This window comes from Stenella coeruleoalba (assembly GCF_951394435.1).
Source record: "Stenella coeruleoalba genome assembly, chromosome: 13".
NCBI lineage: Eukaryota > Metazoa > Chordata > Mammalia > Artiodactyla > Delphinidae > Stenella > Stenella coeruleoalba.
In genome coordinates, this window is record NC_137159.1 from 47,715,613 (window position 1) to 47,729,286 (window position 13,674).

A 13,674-nucleotide genomic window follows, 5' to 3' on the forward strand; every position below is an offset into this window, starting at 1 on the left:
CTAAATGGGGAACTAGTGGTTGGGAGACACAACTGGAAAAGTTATTAACTCTGCAGCAGAGAGAAATAAAACGTGGAAAATAGGATGAGAAGTTTTGGGAGGATGGAATGAAATAATATCACAACGGAAAATGGAAGAAGTCAATGTGGGAGGAGAAAATTACTGACAAATGTCTGGATTAAATACAGTGAAGAATTATCAGAATAATGTCACAAAAAGAATCCCCAAAAGGATGTCAAAATAAATGCATAACTAGATGCAACATAGTACGATTGTAAGGTATTTCAAAGGATATATTTTGAATTAGTGATAGTTAAAGATCTCTTTAGGGCTTCCCTGGTGGCGCAGTGGTTGAGAGTCCGCCTGCCGATGCAGGGGACACGGGTTCGTGCCCCGGTCCGGGAAGATCCCACATGCCGCGGAGCGGCTGGGCCCGTGAGCCATGGTCGCTGAGCCTGCGCGTCCGGAGCCTGTGCTCCGCAACGGGAGAGGCCACAACAGTGAGAGGCCCACGTAACGCAAAAAAAAAGATCTCTTTAAAAAGACCCCAAAATAAACCATAAGGATAAATATGGATAGTTTAACTACATTAAAATTAAAGATTTGTGTTTAACAAAGGTCCCCCTGAACTTGTGCACACAAACAACAGAAGACAAAGAAAAAAGCAATAGTATATGGTCAAAACATGTGGATAACCAATAATAAAAAATGAGATTTAAAGATTATATAAGATATGATAGAAATCAAAGAAAGGCAAATTATGTAATAAGATATTTCTTTGTACCATTAGGAGTCATTTATTGGATGGATGCATAAAGATATACAGAGAAGAACATTCCTGGATACTGCTGGCAAAGAACCCAGTGTTAGAAGCCATTAATGAAAGCAATCTGGTTTGACTAAAGGATATTGATTTTGTATATCCTATCATATACATATATATCCTATCATAACATTTGCTGGCATATTTACCAGTGAAAAATTTTTCACATATCAAAAAAGAACATCAATATGTTGTTAATCTTGGTCTTATTTGTCTTCACAGGGAACTGGTGACAAGTCATGGTTCATGATTAGGGAAATGTATCTAATACACGTAGAAAAATTATGGTCTGAATATACAGTGCATTAAGTTAGAACAGTGAAATGCAGCAAAATGAGCAAATCGTAAAAATTAATTTGAGTAAAAAGTAAAGAACAGAATGAAGTTAAGATAATGTCACTATTAAAATTATGCACACACATACATTCACACACAAAAATTACATGCATGCATTCACACACAAAAAATCCATACAAGCATGTATAAGGATCTGTATTAGACTTTATTAGAGAATATGGCTTTGAGAGAGAGAGAGAGAGAAAAGGCAGTTGGAATTGGGTAGGAAGAGGGAAAGGTAAATGAAATAAAATAATGATAAAACATGAATTTAGAGCATAGTGTTTTGCTGTGACCTGAAATTATGATTAACTCAATTCTGTATGCTTCGTATGTAAAGGAGGAAAAATCTTGCTCAATCTAATAGAATCCTGGAGAGAAGGGGGAAAATGATTTAAGGAAAGGATGATAAGTAGAATATGCAAAGTATATGGCATAGACTTCCACTTGTGAGCATAACAGAGTGACCAACACTGGATGTACCTTCGGACCTAAAACAAAAAAGAAACCCACATGCTTGAAACAATGGTTTTCAGACAGTAGGCAGGGGACAGCATAAGAGAGTAATTTCTGGGAGATGGGAAACAAAGGAGGTAAATTTTGAATTATCCCAGCTTACTGCTTTGAGAGAGTTTCCAGGATTCAGAATATGCAGCACAGCTATAGGGGATCTAAACAAAGCATTTCATGTTTTCTGAATTGAGAAGAAAGAGCTCAGTATTCAGGGAGGCCAAGAGTTTGCAGGAGAGAGTAACAGAGATGAGAAGGCCAGTGGTGGGGTAGGGGGAAGAGAGAGAAAGGTGACTGGAAAGATTGATTGATTTTAGATACTTGCATAGGAATCCTCTACGTCTTTAGCTGCATACTGATAGGCACATGTGTATGAGGAAACTACCTGAGTCTGGGAAAAAAAATCAGCAGAAAGGAGAATGCAGAACATGAATAGGGGTCCACAATACTGGAAATATTCACGATTCGACAACCAAATGCGGTAAACTTGAAATCACGAGGTACTGGGTTCAGTACTAAGTAAGGTATTGTTTCATTGTGGGGACAGATTAGCCGTGGACTAAAGGCTACCTTGGTCATACCTAACCAAACATAAAGGTGAGATGGAGGAGGCAAAATATGTTTTCAAGGAATTTAGCATCCTCCCAGAACAAAACTCAAAAATATTTAAAGAAACACACACAAAAGAAAACAGCACCTAAACATTTAAAGTCACAATGTTTCGTATTCAATAAACAATTACTAAACATTCACAAAAACAGGTAAATACAATCCATAATGTGGGGGAAAAAATCAATCAATAGAACTGTACCCCAGTATTACACAGATGACAGAATTAGTAGAATAATACACTAAACAGGTCTTCTAAGTAATACTTCATATTTTCACAAATAAAGAGGAAAGCATAAATATGTGAAGGAAAGACAGGGAAGATATATTTTAAAAGACCTAAATCAAACTTCTAGAGATCAAAAACACAAGTTCTGTGATTAGAAAATGAAACAAAAATGATTTCTAAGAGGAAATAAATTGCAAATTAGATACCACAGGAGATAAGACTAGTAAACCTGAAGATATAGGAAAAGAAACTACACCAAAAGAAAAGAAAAACAGTTAACATAGCATCAGTGAGCTATAGAAAACTTCAAATAACCCAATGTATATGTAACTGGAGTCTTCAAAGGAAGGTGGTGGTAGAAAATATATTTGAAGAAATAATGGCTGAAAATGTTCCAAATAAGTTGACAGTTATAATTTCACAATACAAGCTAAAATAACTTCTGGCATATGAAAGATGAAGTAAATTACATCATGATAACATCATAATAAAAATTGTTAAAACCAATTATGAAGAGAGATCTTGAAAAGCAGAACGATAAAGAGACATTATAGAAAGAGGGTTAACGATAAGAATGACCAAAGATGTTTCATCAGAAAGAACAGTGAACAGACTGTTTAAAGTGTCAGAGACAAAAACTATCAACCTAAAGTTCTATGACCAGGAAAAATGACTTTGAAGAACAAGGTGAAAAAAATACATTTTCAAACATATAAAAGCTGAATGAATTAACTACTAGCACACCTACTCTATAAGAAATGTAGCCAAGAGGAAAATGATACCAAAAAGAAACCTGTAACTACACAAAGGAATGCATATCACCAGAAATGAATATATATATGAGTATGTAAGTCTTATTTTTGATAGTTAAATGATAACAAGAAAAATATGCCTTATAAACTTTGTAACATCAATAGAAGTAAAATATGTACATATAAATGGTTTAAAACTCCAGTCAAAACAATATATTGTCAGAGGCTTCCCTGGTGGCGCAGTGGTTGAGAGTCCTCCTGCTGATGCAGGGGACACGGGTTCGTGCCCCAGTCCGGGAAGATCCCACATGCCGCGGAGCGGCTGGGCCCGTGAGCCATGGCCGCTGAGCCTGCACGTCTGGAGCCTGTGCTCTGCAACGGCAGAGGCCACAACAGTGAGAGGCCCGCGTACTGGAAAAAAACAAAACAAAATAATATATTGTCAGATTGAAAGTATGACCAACCAGACTATATGCTTTCTAAAAGAAATGCAGTTGAAAATAAAGTAACTCTTAGGAGTAATAATATATCTAGGGCTGGAACATGGTTATGATTAATTTAACACTTTTATTGACTTTATATGACTCCTTTCCATACAGTGAGCTAAATTTTATGGATTTGAGCTATCAAATAATGTACCAAGTGAGGTTCCTAAAGTAAATCTTCTTGGCTTAATATCTCTCCAGAACTAATTGTTAGCCCTGTCCCCTGTGGATATTACTTAAATTCTACAAGTCTCAACTTTATCAACTATAAAATAACAACGATAATAATTATTTCAGATGATTGTGGTGATAAATTATATAAACTGTTTGTCTTTAGGTATTAAATAATTATCATGAGGTTATAAAAAATTTGTTTCTTATGGAAAATGACCTTGTGTTAAGGAAACTTCAGTAATATTTATAGAGAAATTAAAGACATTCAAATAGTAATATTTCTTCATTAGAAAACAAAACTCACATAAAATACAGAGAATTATTTTTAATCTGCACTGGTTTAAATCTCTGATGCACTAGAAGCCCACTACATAATCAATGAAGACAGAGCTATGAGGTTTAATTTTTGGATGTTTGTAGAAGTTGCCCTCACTTTTTATTTTCCTCATTTCATTCCATTTCTAAGTAGAACAAAATGAAGCAAAATCAGCATTCTAATCTTGTACTTTGTTATGGACTGAATGTTTCTCTTTCCGCCCATTCACGTTTAAGCCCTAACCCCTAGTGTGACTATATTTGTAGTTGAGACCCCGAAGGAAGTAAATGAGGTTAAATTAGATCATAAGGGTAGGGTCGTGATCTGATAAGAATACTGTTCTTATAAAAAGAGACACTGGAGAGCTTGCTCTCTCTATTTCTTTCCATGCACATTCACTCAGGATAGACCATGTAAGGACATAGCAAGAAGGTGGCCATCTGAAAGCCAGGAAGAGAGCTCTCACAAGACACAAAATTGGCCAGAACTTTGATTTTGTGCTTTAAGCCTCCAGAACTATGAGAAACTAAATATCTGTTTCTTAAGTCACTTAATCTATGGTACTATCCATTTTCTTGATTAATTATCAGGAATAATATTGGAGCTGTTTTCAGAAGAATCAGAATTATTGATGCCAATTATTTTCTATGTTCTATTGCATTTATATTTTGTTATAGGAAATAATATGCAAATTATAGATCAAAATACATTTTGCTCTAGGGCTCATTTTTTTCTCTATATATGAACCAAAAAAAAAAAAAAAATAGGATGCTAATAAACCCAGATAATCCCCTATTGGTTTTAATAGTGTCTACCTCCTGAAGGACTTTAAAATTTAAGATCAGATCTAAATGCTATGAGAATAAAATCAGTGAGAAACCAAGGCATGCAAGTTGAGAGGAGATATGTGACTTAGACACTTAAGACTTGCTGTGTGAAGGAAGAAACTCAAGCAGAACAAGTCTGTGGTGCTCATATGATCATATTAGGGGATATACATTGTTTCTGAAAGAAACATTAAACACTGGGTGTTCATCCACAGATTTAGAATACTGATTTATGCACTTGCCTTTTAAATCATAAGGAAAAAAGAAAGAGTTGCAAACAAAAAGTACATCAATACTTACTTTCATATTTACTTATGTAATTACTTTTACTGGTTTCATTTGTTTGTGTGGATTCAGATTACTGCCTGATTTCCTTTATTTCAGCTTGATGGCTCCCTCTAACATTTCTTATAGGGCAGGTCTAATAGTGACAAACTATCATAGCTTTTATTTTATTTAAATGTCTTAATTTATGCTTCAGTTTTGAAGGAGAGTTTTTCCAGATATAGAATTCTTGGCTAAGAGTTTTGTTTGTCTTAGAGCACTTAGAATGTATCCTTCTACTGCCTTCTGCACTTACAGTTTCTGATGAGAAGTTAGCAGGTGTTCTTAATGAGAATCTCGTATTTGACAAGTTGGTTCTTAGTACCTTTAAGATTCTCTGTCTTTGTTTTTCAGCAGTGTCATTATAATGTATCTGGTGTGGATCTCTGAGTTTATCCTACTTGGAACTTACTGAGAGTTTTTTTTTTTTTTTTTGGTATGCGGGCCTCTCACTGTTGTGGCCTCTCCCGCTGCGGAGCACAGGCTCCAGATGCGCAGGCTCAGCGGCCACGGCTCACGGGCCCAGCTGCTCCGCGGCATGTGGGATCTTCCCGGACCAGGGCACAAACCCGTGTCTCCTGCATCGGCAGGCAGACTCTCAATCACTGCGCCACCAGGGAAGCCCCTTACTGAGAGTTTTGAATGTGTAGATTTATGTTTTTTTTGATCAAATATAGGTTGTTTTTGGCCATTATAATATATTCTTTCTGCTCTTTTCTTTCTCTCCTAACCTACTGGGACTCCCATTATGTTTGTGTTGGTACACTTGATGGTGTCCCATAAGATTCTTAAGCTTTGTTTATTTTGCTTCATTCTTGTTTATTTCTATTATCAGATCAAATATCAATTGACCTTTCTTTCGGGTTGTTTTATTCCTTCTTTTGCCTGCTCAAACCTGCTACTGAAAACCCTATGGTGATTTTATTTTTTTCATTTTACTTGTTGCAGTTTTTACTTCCAGAATTTTGGTTTGGTTCCTTTTTGTAACTTCTGCCTCTTTATTGATTTTCTCTATTTGATGAGATAGTTTTCTTATTGTTTCCTTTGGTTCTTTGTATATGTTTTCCTTCAGCTTTTGAGCATACTTAAAACAATTAATTTAAAGTCTCAGTCTAGTAAGTACAATGTTTGTGCTTCCTCAGAACAATTTTTATTAATTGCTTCTATTTTCTTGTGTATAAATCATGCTTCATTGTTTCTTTGCATTTTTCATAAGTTGTTGAAAACTGGACATTTTGAAAACTATAAGAAAATTGGGTAAAAAGATTCTCCCTCATCTCCAGGATTTGTTTAGTAACTTTATTGAACTAATTTTGTAATGTCTGTTTTCTTTGTTATGTGTGGCTACTCAAGTCTTTGTTCCTTTAGCTTGGTGTTATTCAGTTAGGGGTTGGGCATAGATTTCCTTAAGTACCTGCGTCCAAAAAATATCTTCAACTCTTTGAAAACAGGCTCTGGGACATGCTTCTACACACAGTTGGACAGTTTAGAACTATGTATTCACTTCCACTTTCTATTTGCACAAATTCTAAGTGTGAGCTATAGGTAAGAGCTTAGGGCATTTTCAGGTCTTTCTTGAACATGTGCATACATACATGTGCTCATTAATTTCTAGTTTCCAAGGGATATGTTTGAGCTTTTCAGAACTCATTTCCAAAGGCTAACACATTTGCCTGTGAGTGTTTTAGACAAATGCCTCCCGAGTATCTGCCTCATCATTGGAAGTGTTCTGAGATAGGCCAAGACAAGCCCTTTGGACATCTTCCATGAAGCCAACATATAGGTCAAAACACACAAGCACAATTCTTTGCAAATGAGGTTCATTCTGCAACTTTAGGTACTGGTACCTGTACCAGAAATGTGGTTGTTATCTTCAAAGCAATCACTGAGCTGGGAAGAGGGATGGGGCCAGTGTAGGTTAAATACCACAGAACTCTTTATTCTTACTGAAAATCAGCCAGTTTTTTTTTTTCCAGCCATTTTTTTTTGATTATGCATTCCTATGGTTGTAAGATTTTCCTTAGTTTCTAGAATTCCAAAAAAGTTGATCCCAACAGTTTTTGCCAGTTTATTTGTTATCTATGGAGTGATAGATTTTTTGGAATTCCTTATTCTGCCAGTTTCACTGATACCCAGAGTCAGAACATTTTAAAATGTAGAAGTAGTTGGGATTATCTACTGAATCTATTTTTTAAGTAAAGAAACTGAAATCAGAAATTCAGAGTCTAAGTAAGTATGCTTTGGCATCAGTACGCAAAATGTTTCAGACAAAGATGTATCTGAACATAGCACATATTCCAATACATATTCAATATTATTAAATACATATTTAATATTATTAAAACATGACTATCTTGCTGGAAGCTGAACTTCAATATGTTCTTAATATTTCTTCACCTCAACCCTGTCCCCATGTTTCCCATTTCTGTTATAACATGAGGCTGAAAACATTGGCATCAGTTTTGCATTCTCTCTATATTTTCTAGTTCACAGATTGTCAGTGAATTCTCAGGACCCCATTTCTAAATACCAGCATCCTGCCTTAGATTTTTATTCTCTGGAAAAATTTACTGTAGAAGCTTCCTAGCTAAAGATTCTTCCTCCAAACTCTTCTCCACCTAAGGCTCCAAAAGTAAAATTTTCTCTCTTTTAACTTACTGTCATATTACCCAAACAGAATAGGCAACAAAATAAAATTATTTGTTGTTTTTAAAATATTGTGTATGGCGCTTCCCTGGTGGCGCAGTGGTTGAGAGTCTGCCTGCCGATGCAGGGGACATGGGTTCGTGCCCCGGTCTGGGAAGATCCCACATGCCGCAGAGCGGCTAGGCCCGTGAGCCATGGCCGCTGAGCCTGCGCGTCCAGAGTCTGTGCTCCGCAATGGGAAAAGCCACAACAGTGAGAGGCCCGTGTACAGCAAAAAATAAATAAATAAATAAAATAAAATATTGTGTATGCTTGTATGTCTACGTCATGTGCAGTCTTCACTAATAAAATCTAAAATATTTCTATCATTCATTTAATTACAAATACCACTTCTTTAGAGGAGTTTTAACTGTTACACAAGACCTTTTTACCTGTACACTGAATATTTTTACTAACAATATTTGGGAATTTCCTAGTGGTCCAGTGCTTAAGACTTAGTGCTTTCACTGCCACAGGCCCAGGTTCCTTCCCTGGTCGGGAAACTAAGATCCCCCAAGCCACTCAGTGTGGGAAAACAAAACAAAACAAAAAACTTAATCCTAGACACACATTTCACTTCCCTGAAAAGCAGAAATTTGTCTTTTCATCTTTGTATCTATGCATTAACTTTCTAAGTGTTTTGCATAAATTTGCCACTCAGCAACTATCTGTTGAATTGAATTAAAGCTCTAATGTAAATTGCTTATCAAAAGTTGGCAACAGGTCGTCATTAAATAGATCATGTTTCATATATGTGCAGACCATATGTTCTTATAATCATGAATATCCCTAACTATTGCTATCTTGTTACAAAAAAGAGGCAATTGACAGTTATTTTAGGGAAGTGTTAAATAAATACTTTGAAATGCCAAAGCAACTCCCCAATGATCAACCATCCAAAATAAGATGGAAAATATAGCAATTGCTCTTTTTACTTTTTTCAAAATGGAACCTGTGTTTATAGATCAACTGACTGTGATTTCATGGAAATCTACATAAGCATTTGCATCCCTTGAGACTAAAATATGGCTCCTTTTTAAAAGATCATTAAAAAGAACTTATATTGTAATTGAATTTTTATTTACTCTGGGATCAAGGTTATTTTGTCATTTTTTCCCCCCTGTCTTCCAAATCATAATAAACAGATATTTATCTCCTCGCTTTTAAGTAAATGGTTTTAAGTGGGCTGTGAGGGAATGTTTTCCTTGATTCCTTGACTGAATTTTTGTTAGGCTATGAGCCAAGCCATTCTTACCTCTTTAATATTCTTAGTAATTAATCCACACAGTGCTATTATAGTTCATTCTGCTCTACCTTTGGAGTAAGTAACAGACACTAGTTAATTACCTACAATTTTATTTGTCAGATTTCATCACTAATAAAAAAACGTATTAATAGTCTTGGAGAGTGGGTAATTTTTAAAGGGCTCTCCATCTAGTGTTCTTATTGTGCTTGCCTAGGTATGACTCGTAACTTCTGTGATCCTCTCTGCACTGAATAGAAAACTCAGTCTCTAGTGACAGCTTCGTCATGTCCTGACTGTACCATGTCATCCTAACTTTTATCATCACCCTTTGAACTTTCTCTAGAGCTTTTTAGCTGTTATGCTAATCATTTGATTCTCAGAATACCTAATGAGGCAGATGAAATAAATATGACCATCCCCTTTTACATACGATAACACTTAAACCCATAAAGATTAAATGAATTATTTAAGTTTACTGGCAGAAACTAATTCTCTTGACTACTAGCTCTTATCTATTTCTGTAATGATTTGCTGCAGTCCTTGGCTTATTATAATCTTCTGGAAAATAATGGTATTGTGTCTTGTATGTAGTTGTTTTTGTATGCTATCTCAAAGGGATGTTGGAAAACAAATGATATCATTTGAGCAATTTTGAGGCCCACAAAAGAAGATAAATTCATTTAATCTTCTTTATTTTCTATGTCATGTATCTTTTTTTCCCCTTAGGGCTAGAATCATTGTACTAAGATATTACTAATTATGTGTACTACTCTTTTTATCACCATATTTAAATGGACCATTCAGTTGATCACATGTCCATCAAAAATAACACCAAGAATAATGAAGAATTAGTGATAAAGTTACAGTATGATCTGTATGGGCCACTATTCCTTTCTTATCCCCTGTTAACCAACTTCTAATGAACTTCAAATAAATTATTTGTTTTTAACTTCAAGTTAAGGTATATTCCAAGCTATGAAAGGAACAAAAGTTATATGTGGTTTTCAGATTACTCAATTTGTAACAATTTTGATCCGATTTCCTGACATCTTGGCCTACCTAAAAACACACTAATACTGGTAAATATAAGTAAATATATGTTTTAAAGACTTTTATGACATGACATTTTCATTCTAGAATCCTGTTAGTTTTAAAGAATAACTGTAAAAACTATATATATGGACACATAATCCAAATAATGATGAATTCTGAGAAGTTTATCGTTTTGCCACACATCTCAGAACTTAGTATAAACAAAGTTCTATTGTGAACCACATATTGGTATATAGGGAACCTTGCCTTACTTTTATATCACATAAACAGCTTCCTACCCATAGGAATAACCTTGTTAGAAGCTGCAGCCAGAGATAAATTAAAGGAAGGAGGTGCTTTCAAGTATCAAAGAGTAAATAGCTGGGTATAATTTTTAATCTCATAGATCTTTACTCTCTCATGCAGAGCTTAACAAATTAGAATTAACTTTTTAGATATATTTTGTCAGATAAACTTCAACTCAGGTGATGATGTGACAGATTGGAATTTAGTATTACTGCTATATTTTTAAAACTTTCTCATCATCTTTTCACTGTGTTGAAATGCTCTTGATCCATACTTTTTTCTCTTTATGGGAATTTGATGGTGTAGTCAATAGCAGTATCCTCACCGATTGTTCCTTCATGGGGAGAGACAGCTGTGTTCACTTACAAGTAGTACATGAGGAGCTTAATTCAAACAGATGCAATCTAATTAAGACATTATAAGGTGTCTTCCCCTCTGCACAGACATACACGTCACAAAGCTTAGTACTAGAAACAAAGTTCTAAGTTGATTACAGGGTTTTTGCATACTTATCTTTATTCACAAGTCAATAAATTTATGAATGACAAAGATATTTCTTTATTACAGATTTTAAAAATAAAGAATTCATGACTTGCTCCCCATAGAAATTCTTTTGCTTCTCCAGGTCTTTATTTAAACCAAAATTCTGTCCTCTTTATCGGGATAATTTTCTGTTGGGAACAGCAAGGTTATCACACATTGCTTATCATTATGCATGATCCCCAGACACCATTACCATCATTATCTGTTTGCCTAAGGCAGAACTTCTGAATGCTGACCTGTTGACCTTCCAGGAAACGCATCTCTTTCACTAAAACATACATGTGATGCTTACGTCTAGATGATCCTTGTGGCTTGACTGTCTACCTATTTGTGAGATATTTATCATTGACTACAGCCCCTCTTTCACTTATTTGTTCTCTGCTCTGTATTACAGGTACTGGAAGACTGCAGACTGCATTCCCAAATCCATTGCCAGCTGGTCTAACTACGGGATTTATTAAGGTAAGACATGTCCAAAACAAAAATAATAATAATCTATTTTTTTTTCCTTAGGCAGCAGTTTCATTTCAGGATTCAAACACTTGCTGCTCAGCACCACTCCAGTAGTTTTAGCTCTGGCCATGCAACTTCAGTTACTCTGTAGTTAGTTCAGATTTGTTGGTTCTAGTCCAAGGGTTGGAATGACCTCCTTGTCCCTAAATTTCATTTCTCCTCTCACATGTTCTTCAAGAACCACCCTCTCTTCACTCATGACATATTTGTAGCCAGTTCCCTGCACTAAATCCTTCTCTGTTTGGAATATCTATAAATCTTTCTATTTTCTCAAGTTGACTCTGATATTGCACTTACTATAGGAAGTAGTCCCAGGAAATTGATCTTTAAAGGTTGCAGTCTGGGGTGGGTTTTCTGACTTGTCTAGGCTTGAAAGTGATAATAACATCATTGCCAGAGGAAAATGGGGTAATGTAAATGTATGCGGTAACTGAAGTTATTTAATTCATTACTTACTTTTGTTTGGGATGGAGTGCCAATTTAAGACAAGACTTTGAAACACTGGATGTTTGCTACAATTGACTTTTTTGGTGAGAAAAAAGATACAGGCTTGCTAGCAATTCCTAGCAATGTAAGTTTAGGGGGAAAAAGGACAAGCACAGGCTTCAAAATTTCAGCACAAGTTACAGAATGAAAACCACTAACTTTCCATGATTATGCTACAAGCATATCTTATCTCATAATAAGAATGTTGCACCTAAAATCCAAACCCCAAATTTGACTTTGCATGAGGGAAAATTAAAATGTAAGTTGATTCATGAACTTATTGCTCTTATTGAAAATTGGGAAATTGATGGTAAAGAAATGGGACCCTGAGAATTGTAACGAGGGCTTGTGTGAAGACAAATAAATCACAGAAGCTTGAACACCCCAATTTCCCTTGAGCCTCCACAGGTCCTTCCCTGTGTGAGGAGACTGGCCTTCCTTTGTTTGAAGAACCTATAATAACATCAGCTATAGATTCACCTTTCAAAGGGATACACATTAGCATTAGTTTACTCCCCCCCCGCCCCGCCCCACCAGCCGCCTTTACTACCTCTCATTGAACCAGGCTCCAAATTAAGGTAATATCCCATTATGTTTGGTCTAAGGAGATAAACGTAGAGTCAGAACCAGGAAGAGATAACTCATACCCTTAAATATTTTTAATTGCTATTTTATTTCAGCAAAAAGCTGGCACATATATTAGGAAGTGAATTTCTAGGGTTCTAGACCAGGGGTCAGAAAACCGAATTATGTAGGCCCATCTATTTTTATAAATAAAGATTTATTGAAACACATTTATGTATATATGTCAACAGCTGCTTTTGTGCTACCATGGCAGAATTGAGTGGTTATAACATAAACCTTAGGGCCATCAAGCCTAATATATTTATATATTTATCACTGTGTCCTTTGAGAAGAAGTTTGCTGACCCCTGATCTTGACCAAGGAAGATAGGGTGTCACATTCAATCAGGCTAAATTTGTTGATACTGGTGTGTTTACTAGAGTAGCTCAATTGATTGGTAGAAGCCTGGATCCACAATTGTCCTATATTCATTGAGGCTAAAATAACAGAAACTCTCTGGTATTAAATAGATGATTATAGGGATATAAGAATGTTTAACTCCACCACCACAGAAATATACCCCAAGAGTGCCTAGACTCTCTGCCTTCAATCCAACGTTATAAAATGCACACCAGTATCATTGTGTTGACTGCCCTCTGCATATCTGAAGGTAAGAAATGTGGCCATTAAAATCCGCTCCCCAGGACTTCCCTGGTGGCGCAGTGGTTGAGAGTCCGCCTGCCGATGCAGGGGACACGGGTTCGTACCCCAGTCTGGGAAGATCCCACATGCCGCGGAGCAGCTGGGCCCGTGAGCCATGGGCACTGAGCCTGTGCGTCCGGAGCCTGTGCTCCGCAACGGGAGAGGCCCACGTACCACAAAAAAAAAAAAAAAAAAGAATCCGCTCCCCAGTT

The 13,674-nt window shown here is 36.0% G+C and overlaps 1 protein-coding gene across 2 annotated transcripts in view; it reads left to right on the forward strand.

Moving 5' to 3' along the window:
* The window catches only part of LOC307195881 (neurexin-1-like), a 752,915-nt gene that overhangs the window by 74,489 nt on the left and 664,752 nt on the right, over positions 1–13,674 (forward strand). For both annotated transcript variants that reach the window (XM_079940449.1, XM_079940450.1), the window contains exon 2: positions 11,592–11,659. The gene's annotated coding sequence lies outside the window, so the exon portion shown is untranslated. The remainder of the gene's footprint in view (positions 1–11,591; positions 11,660–13,674) is intronic.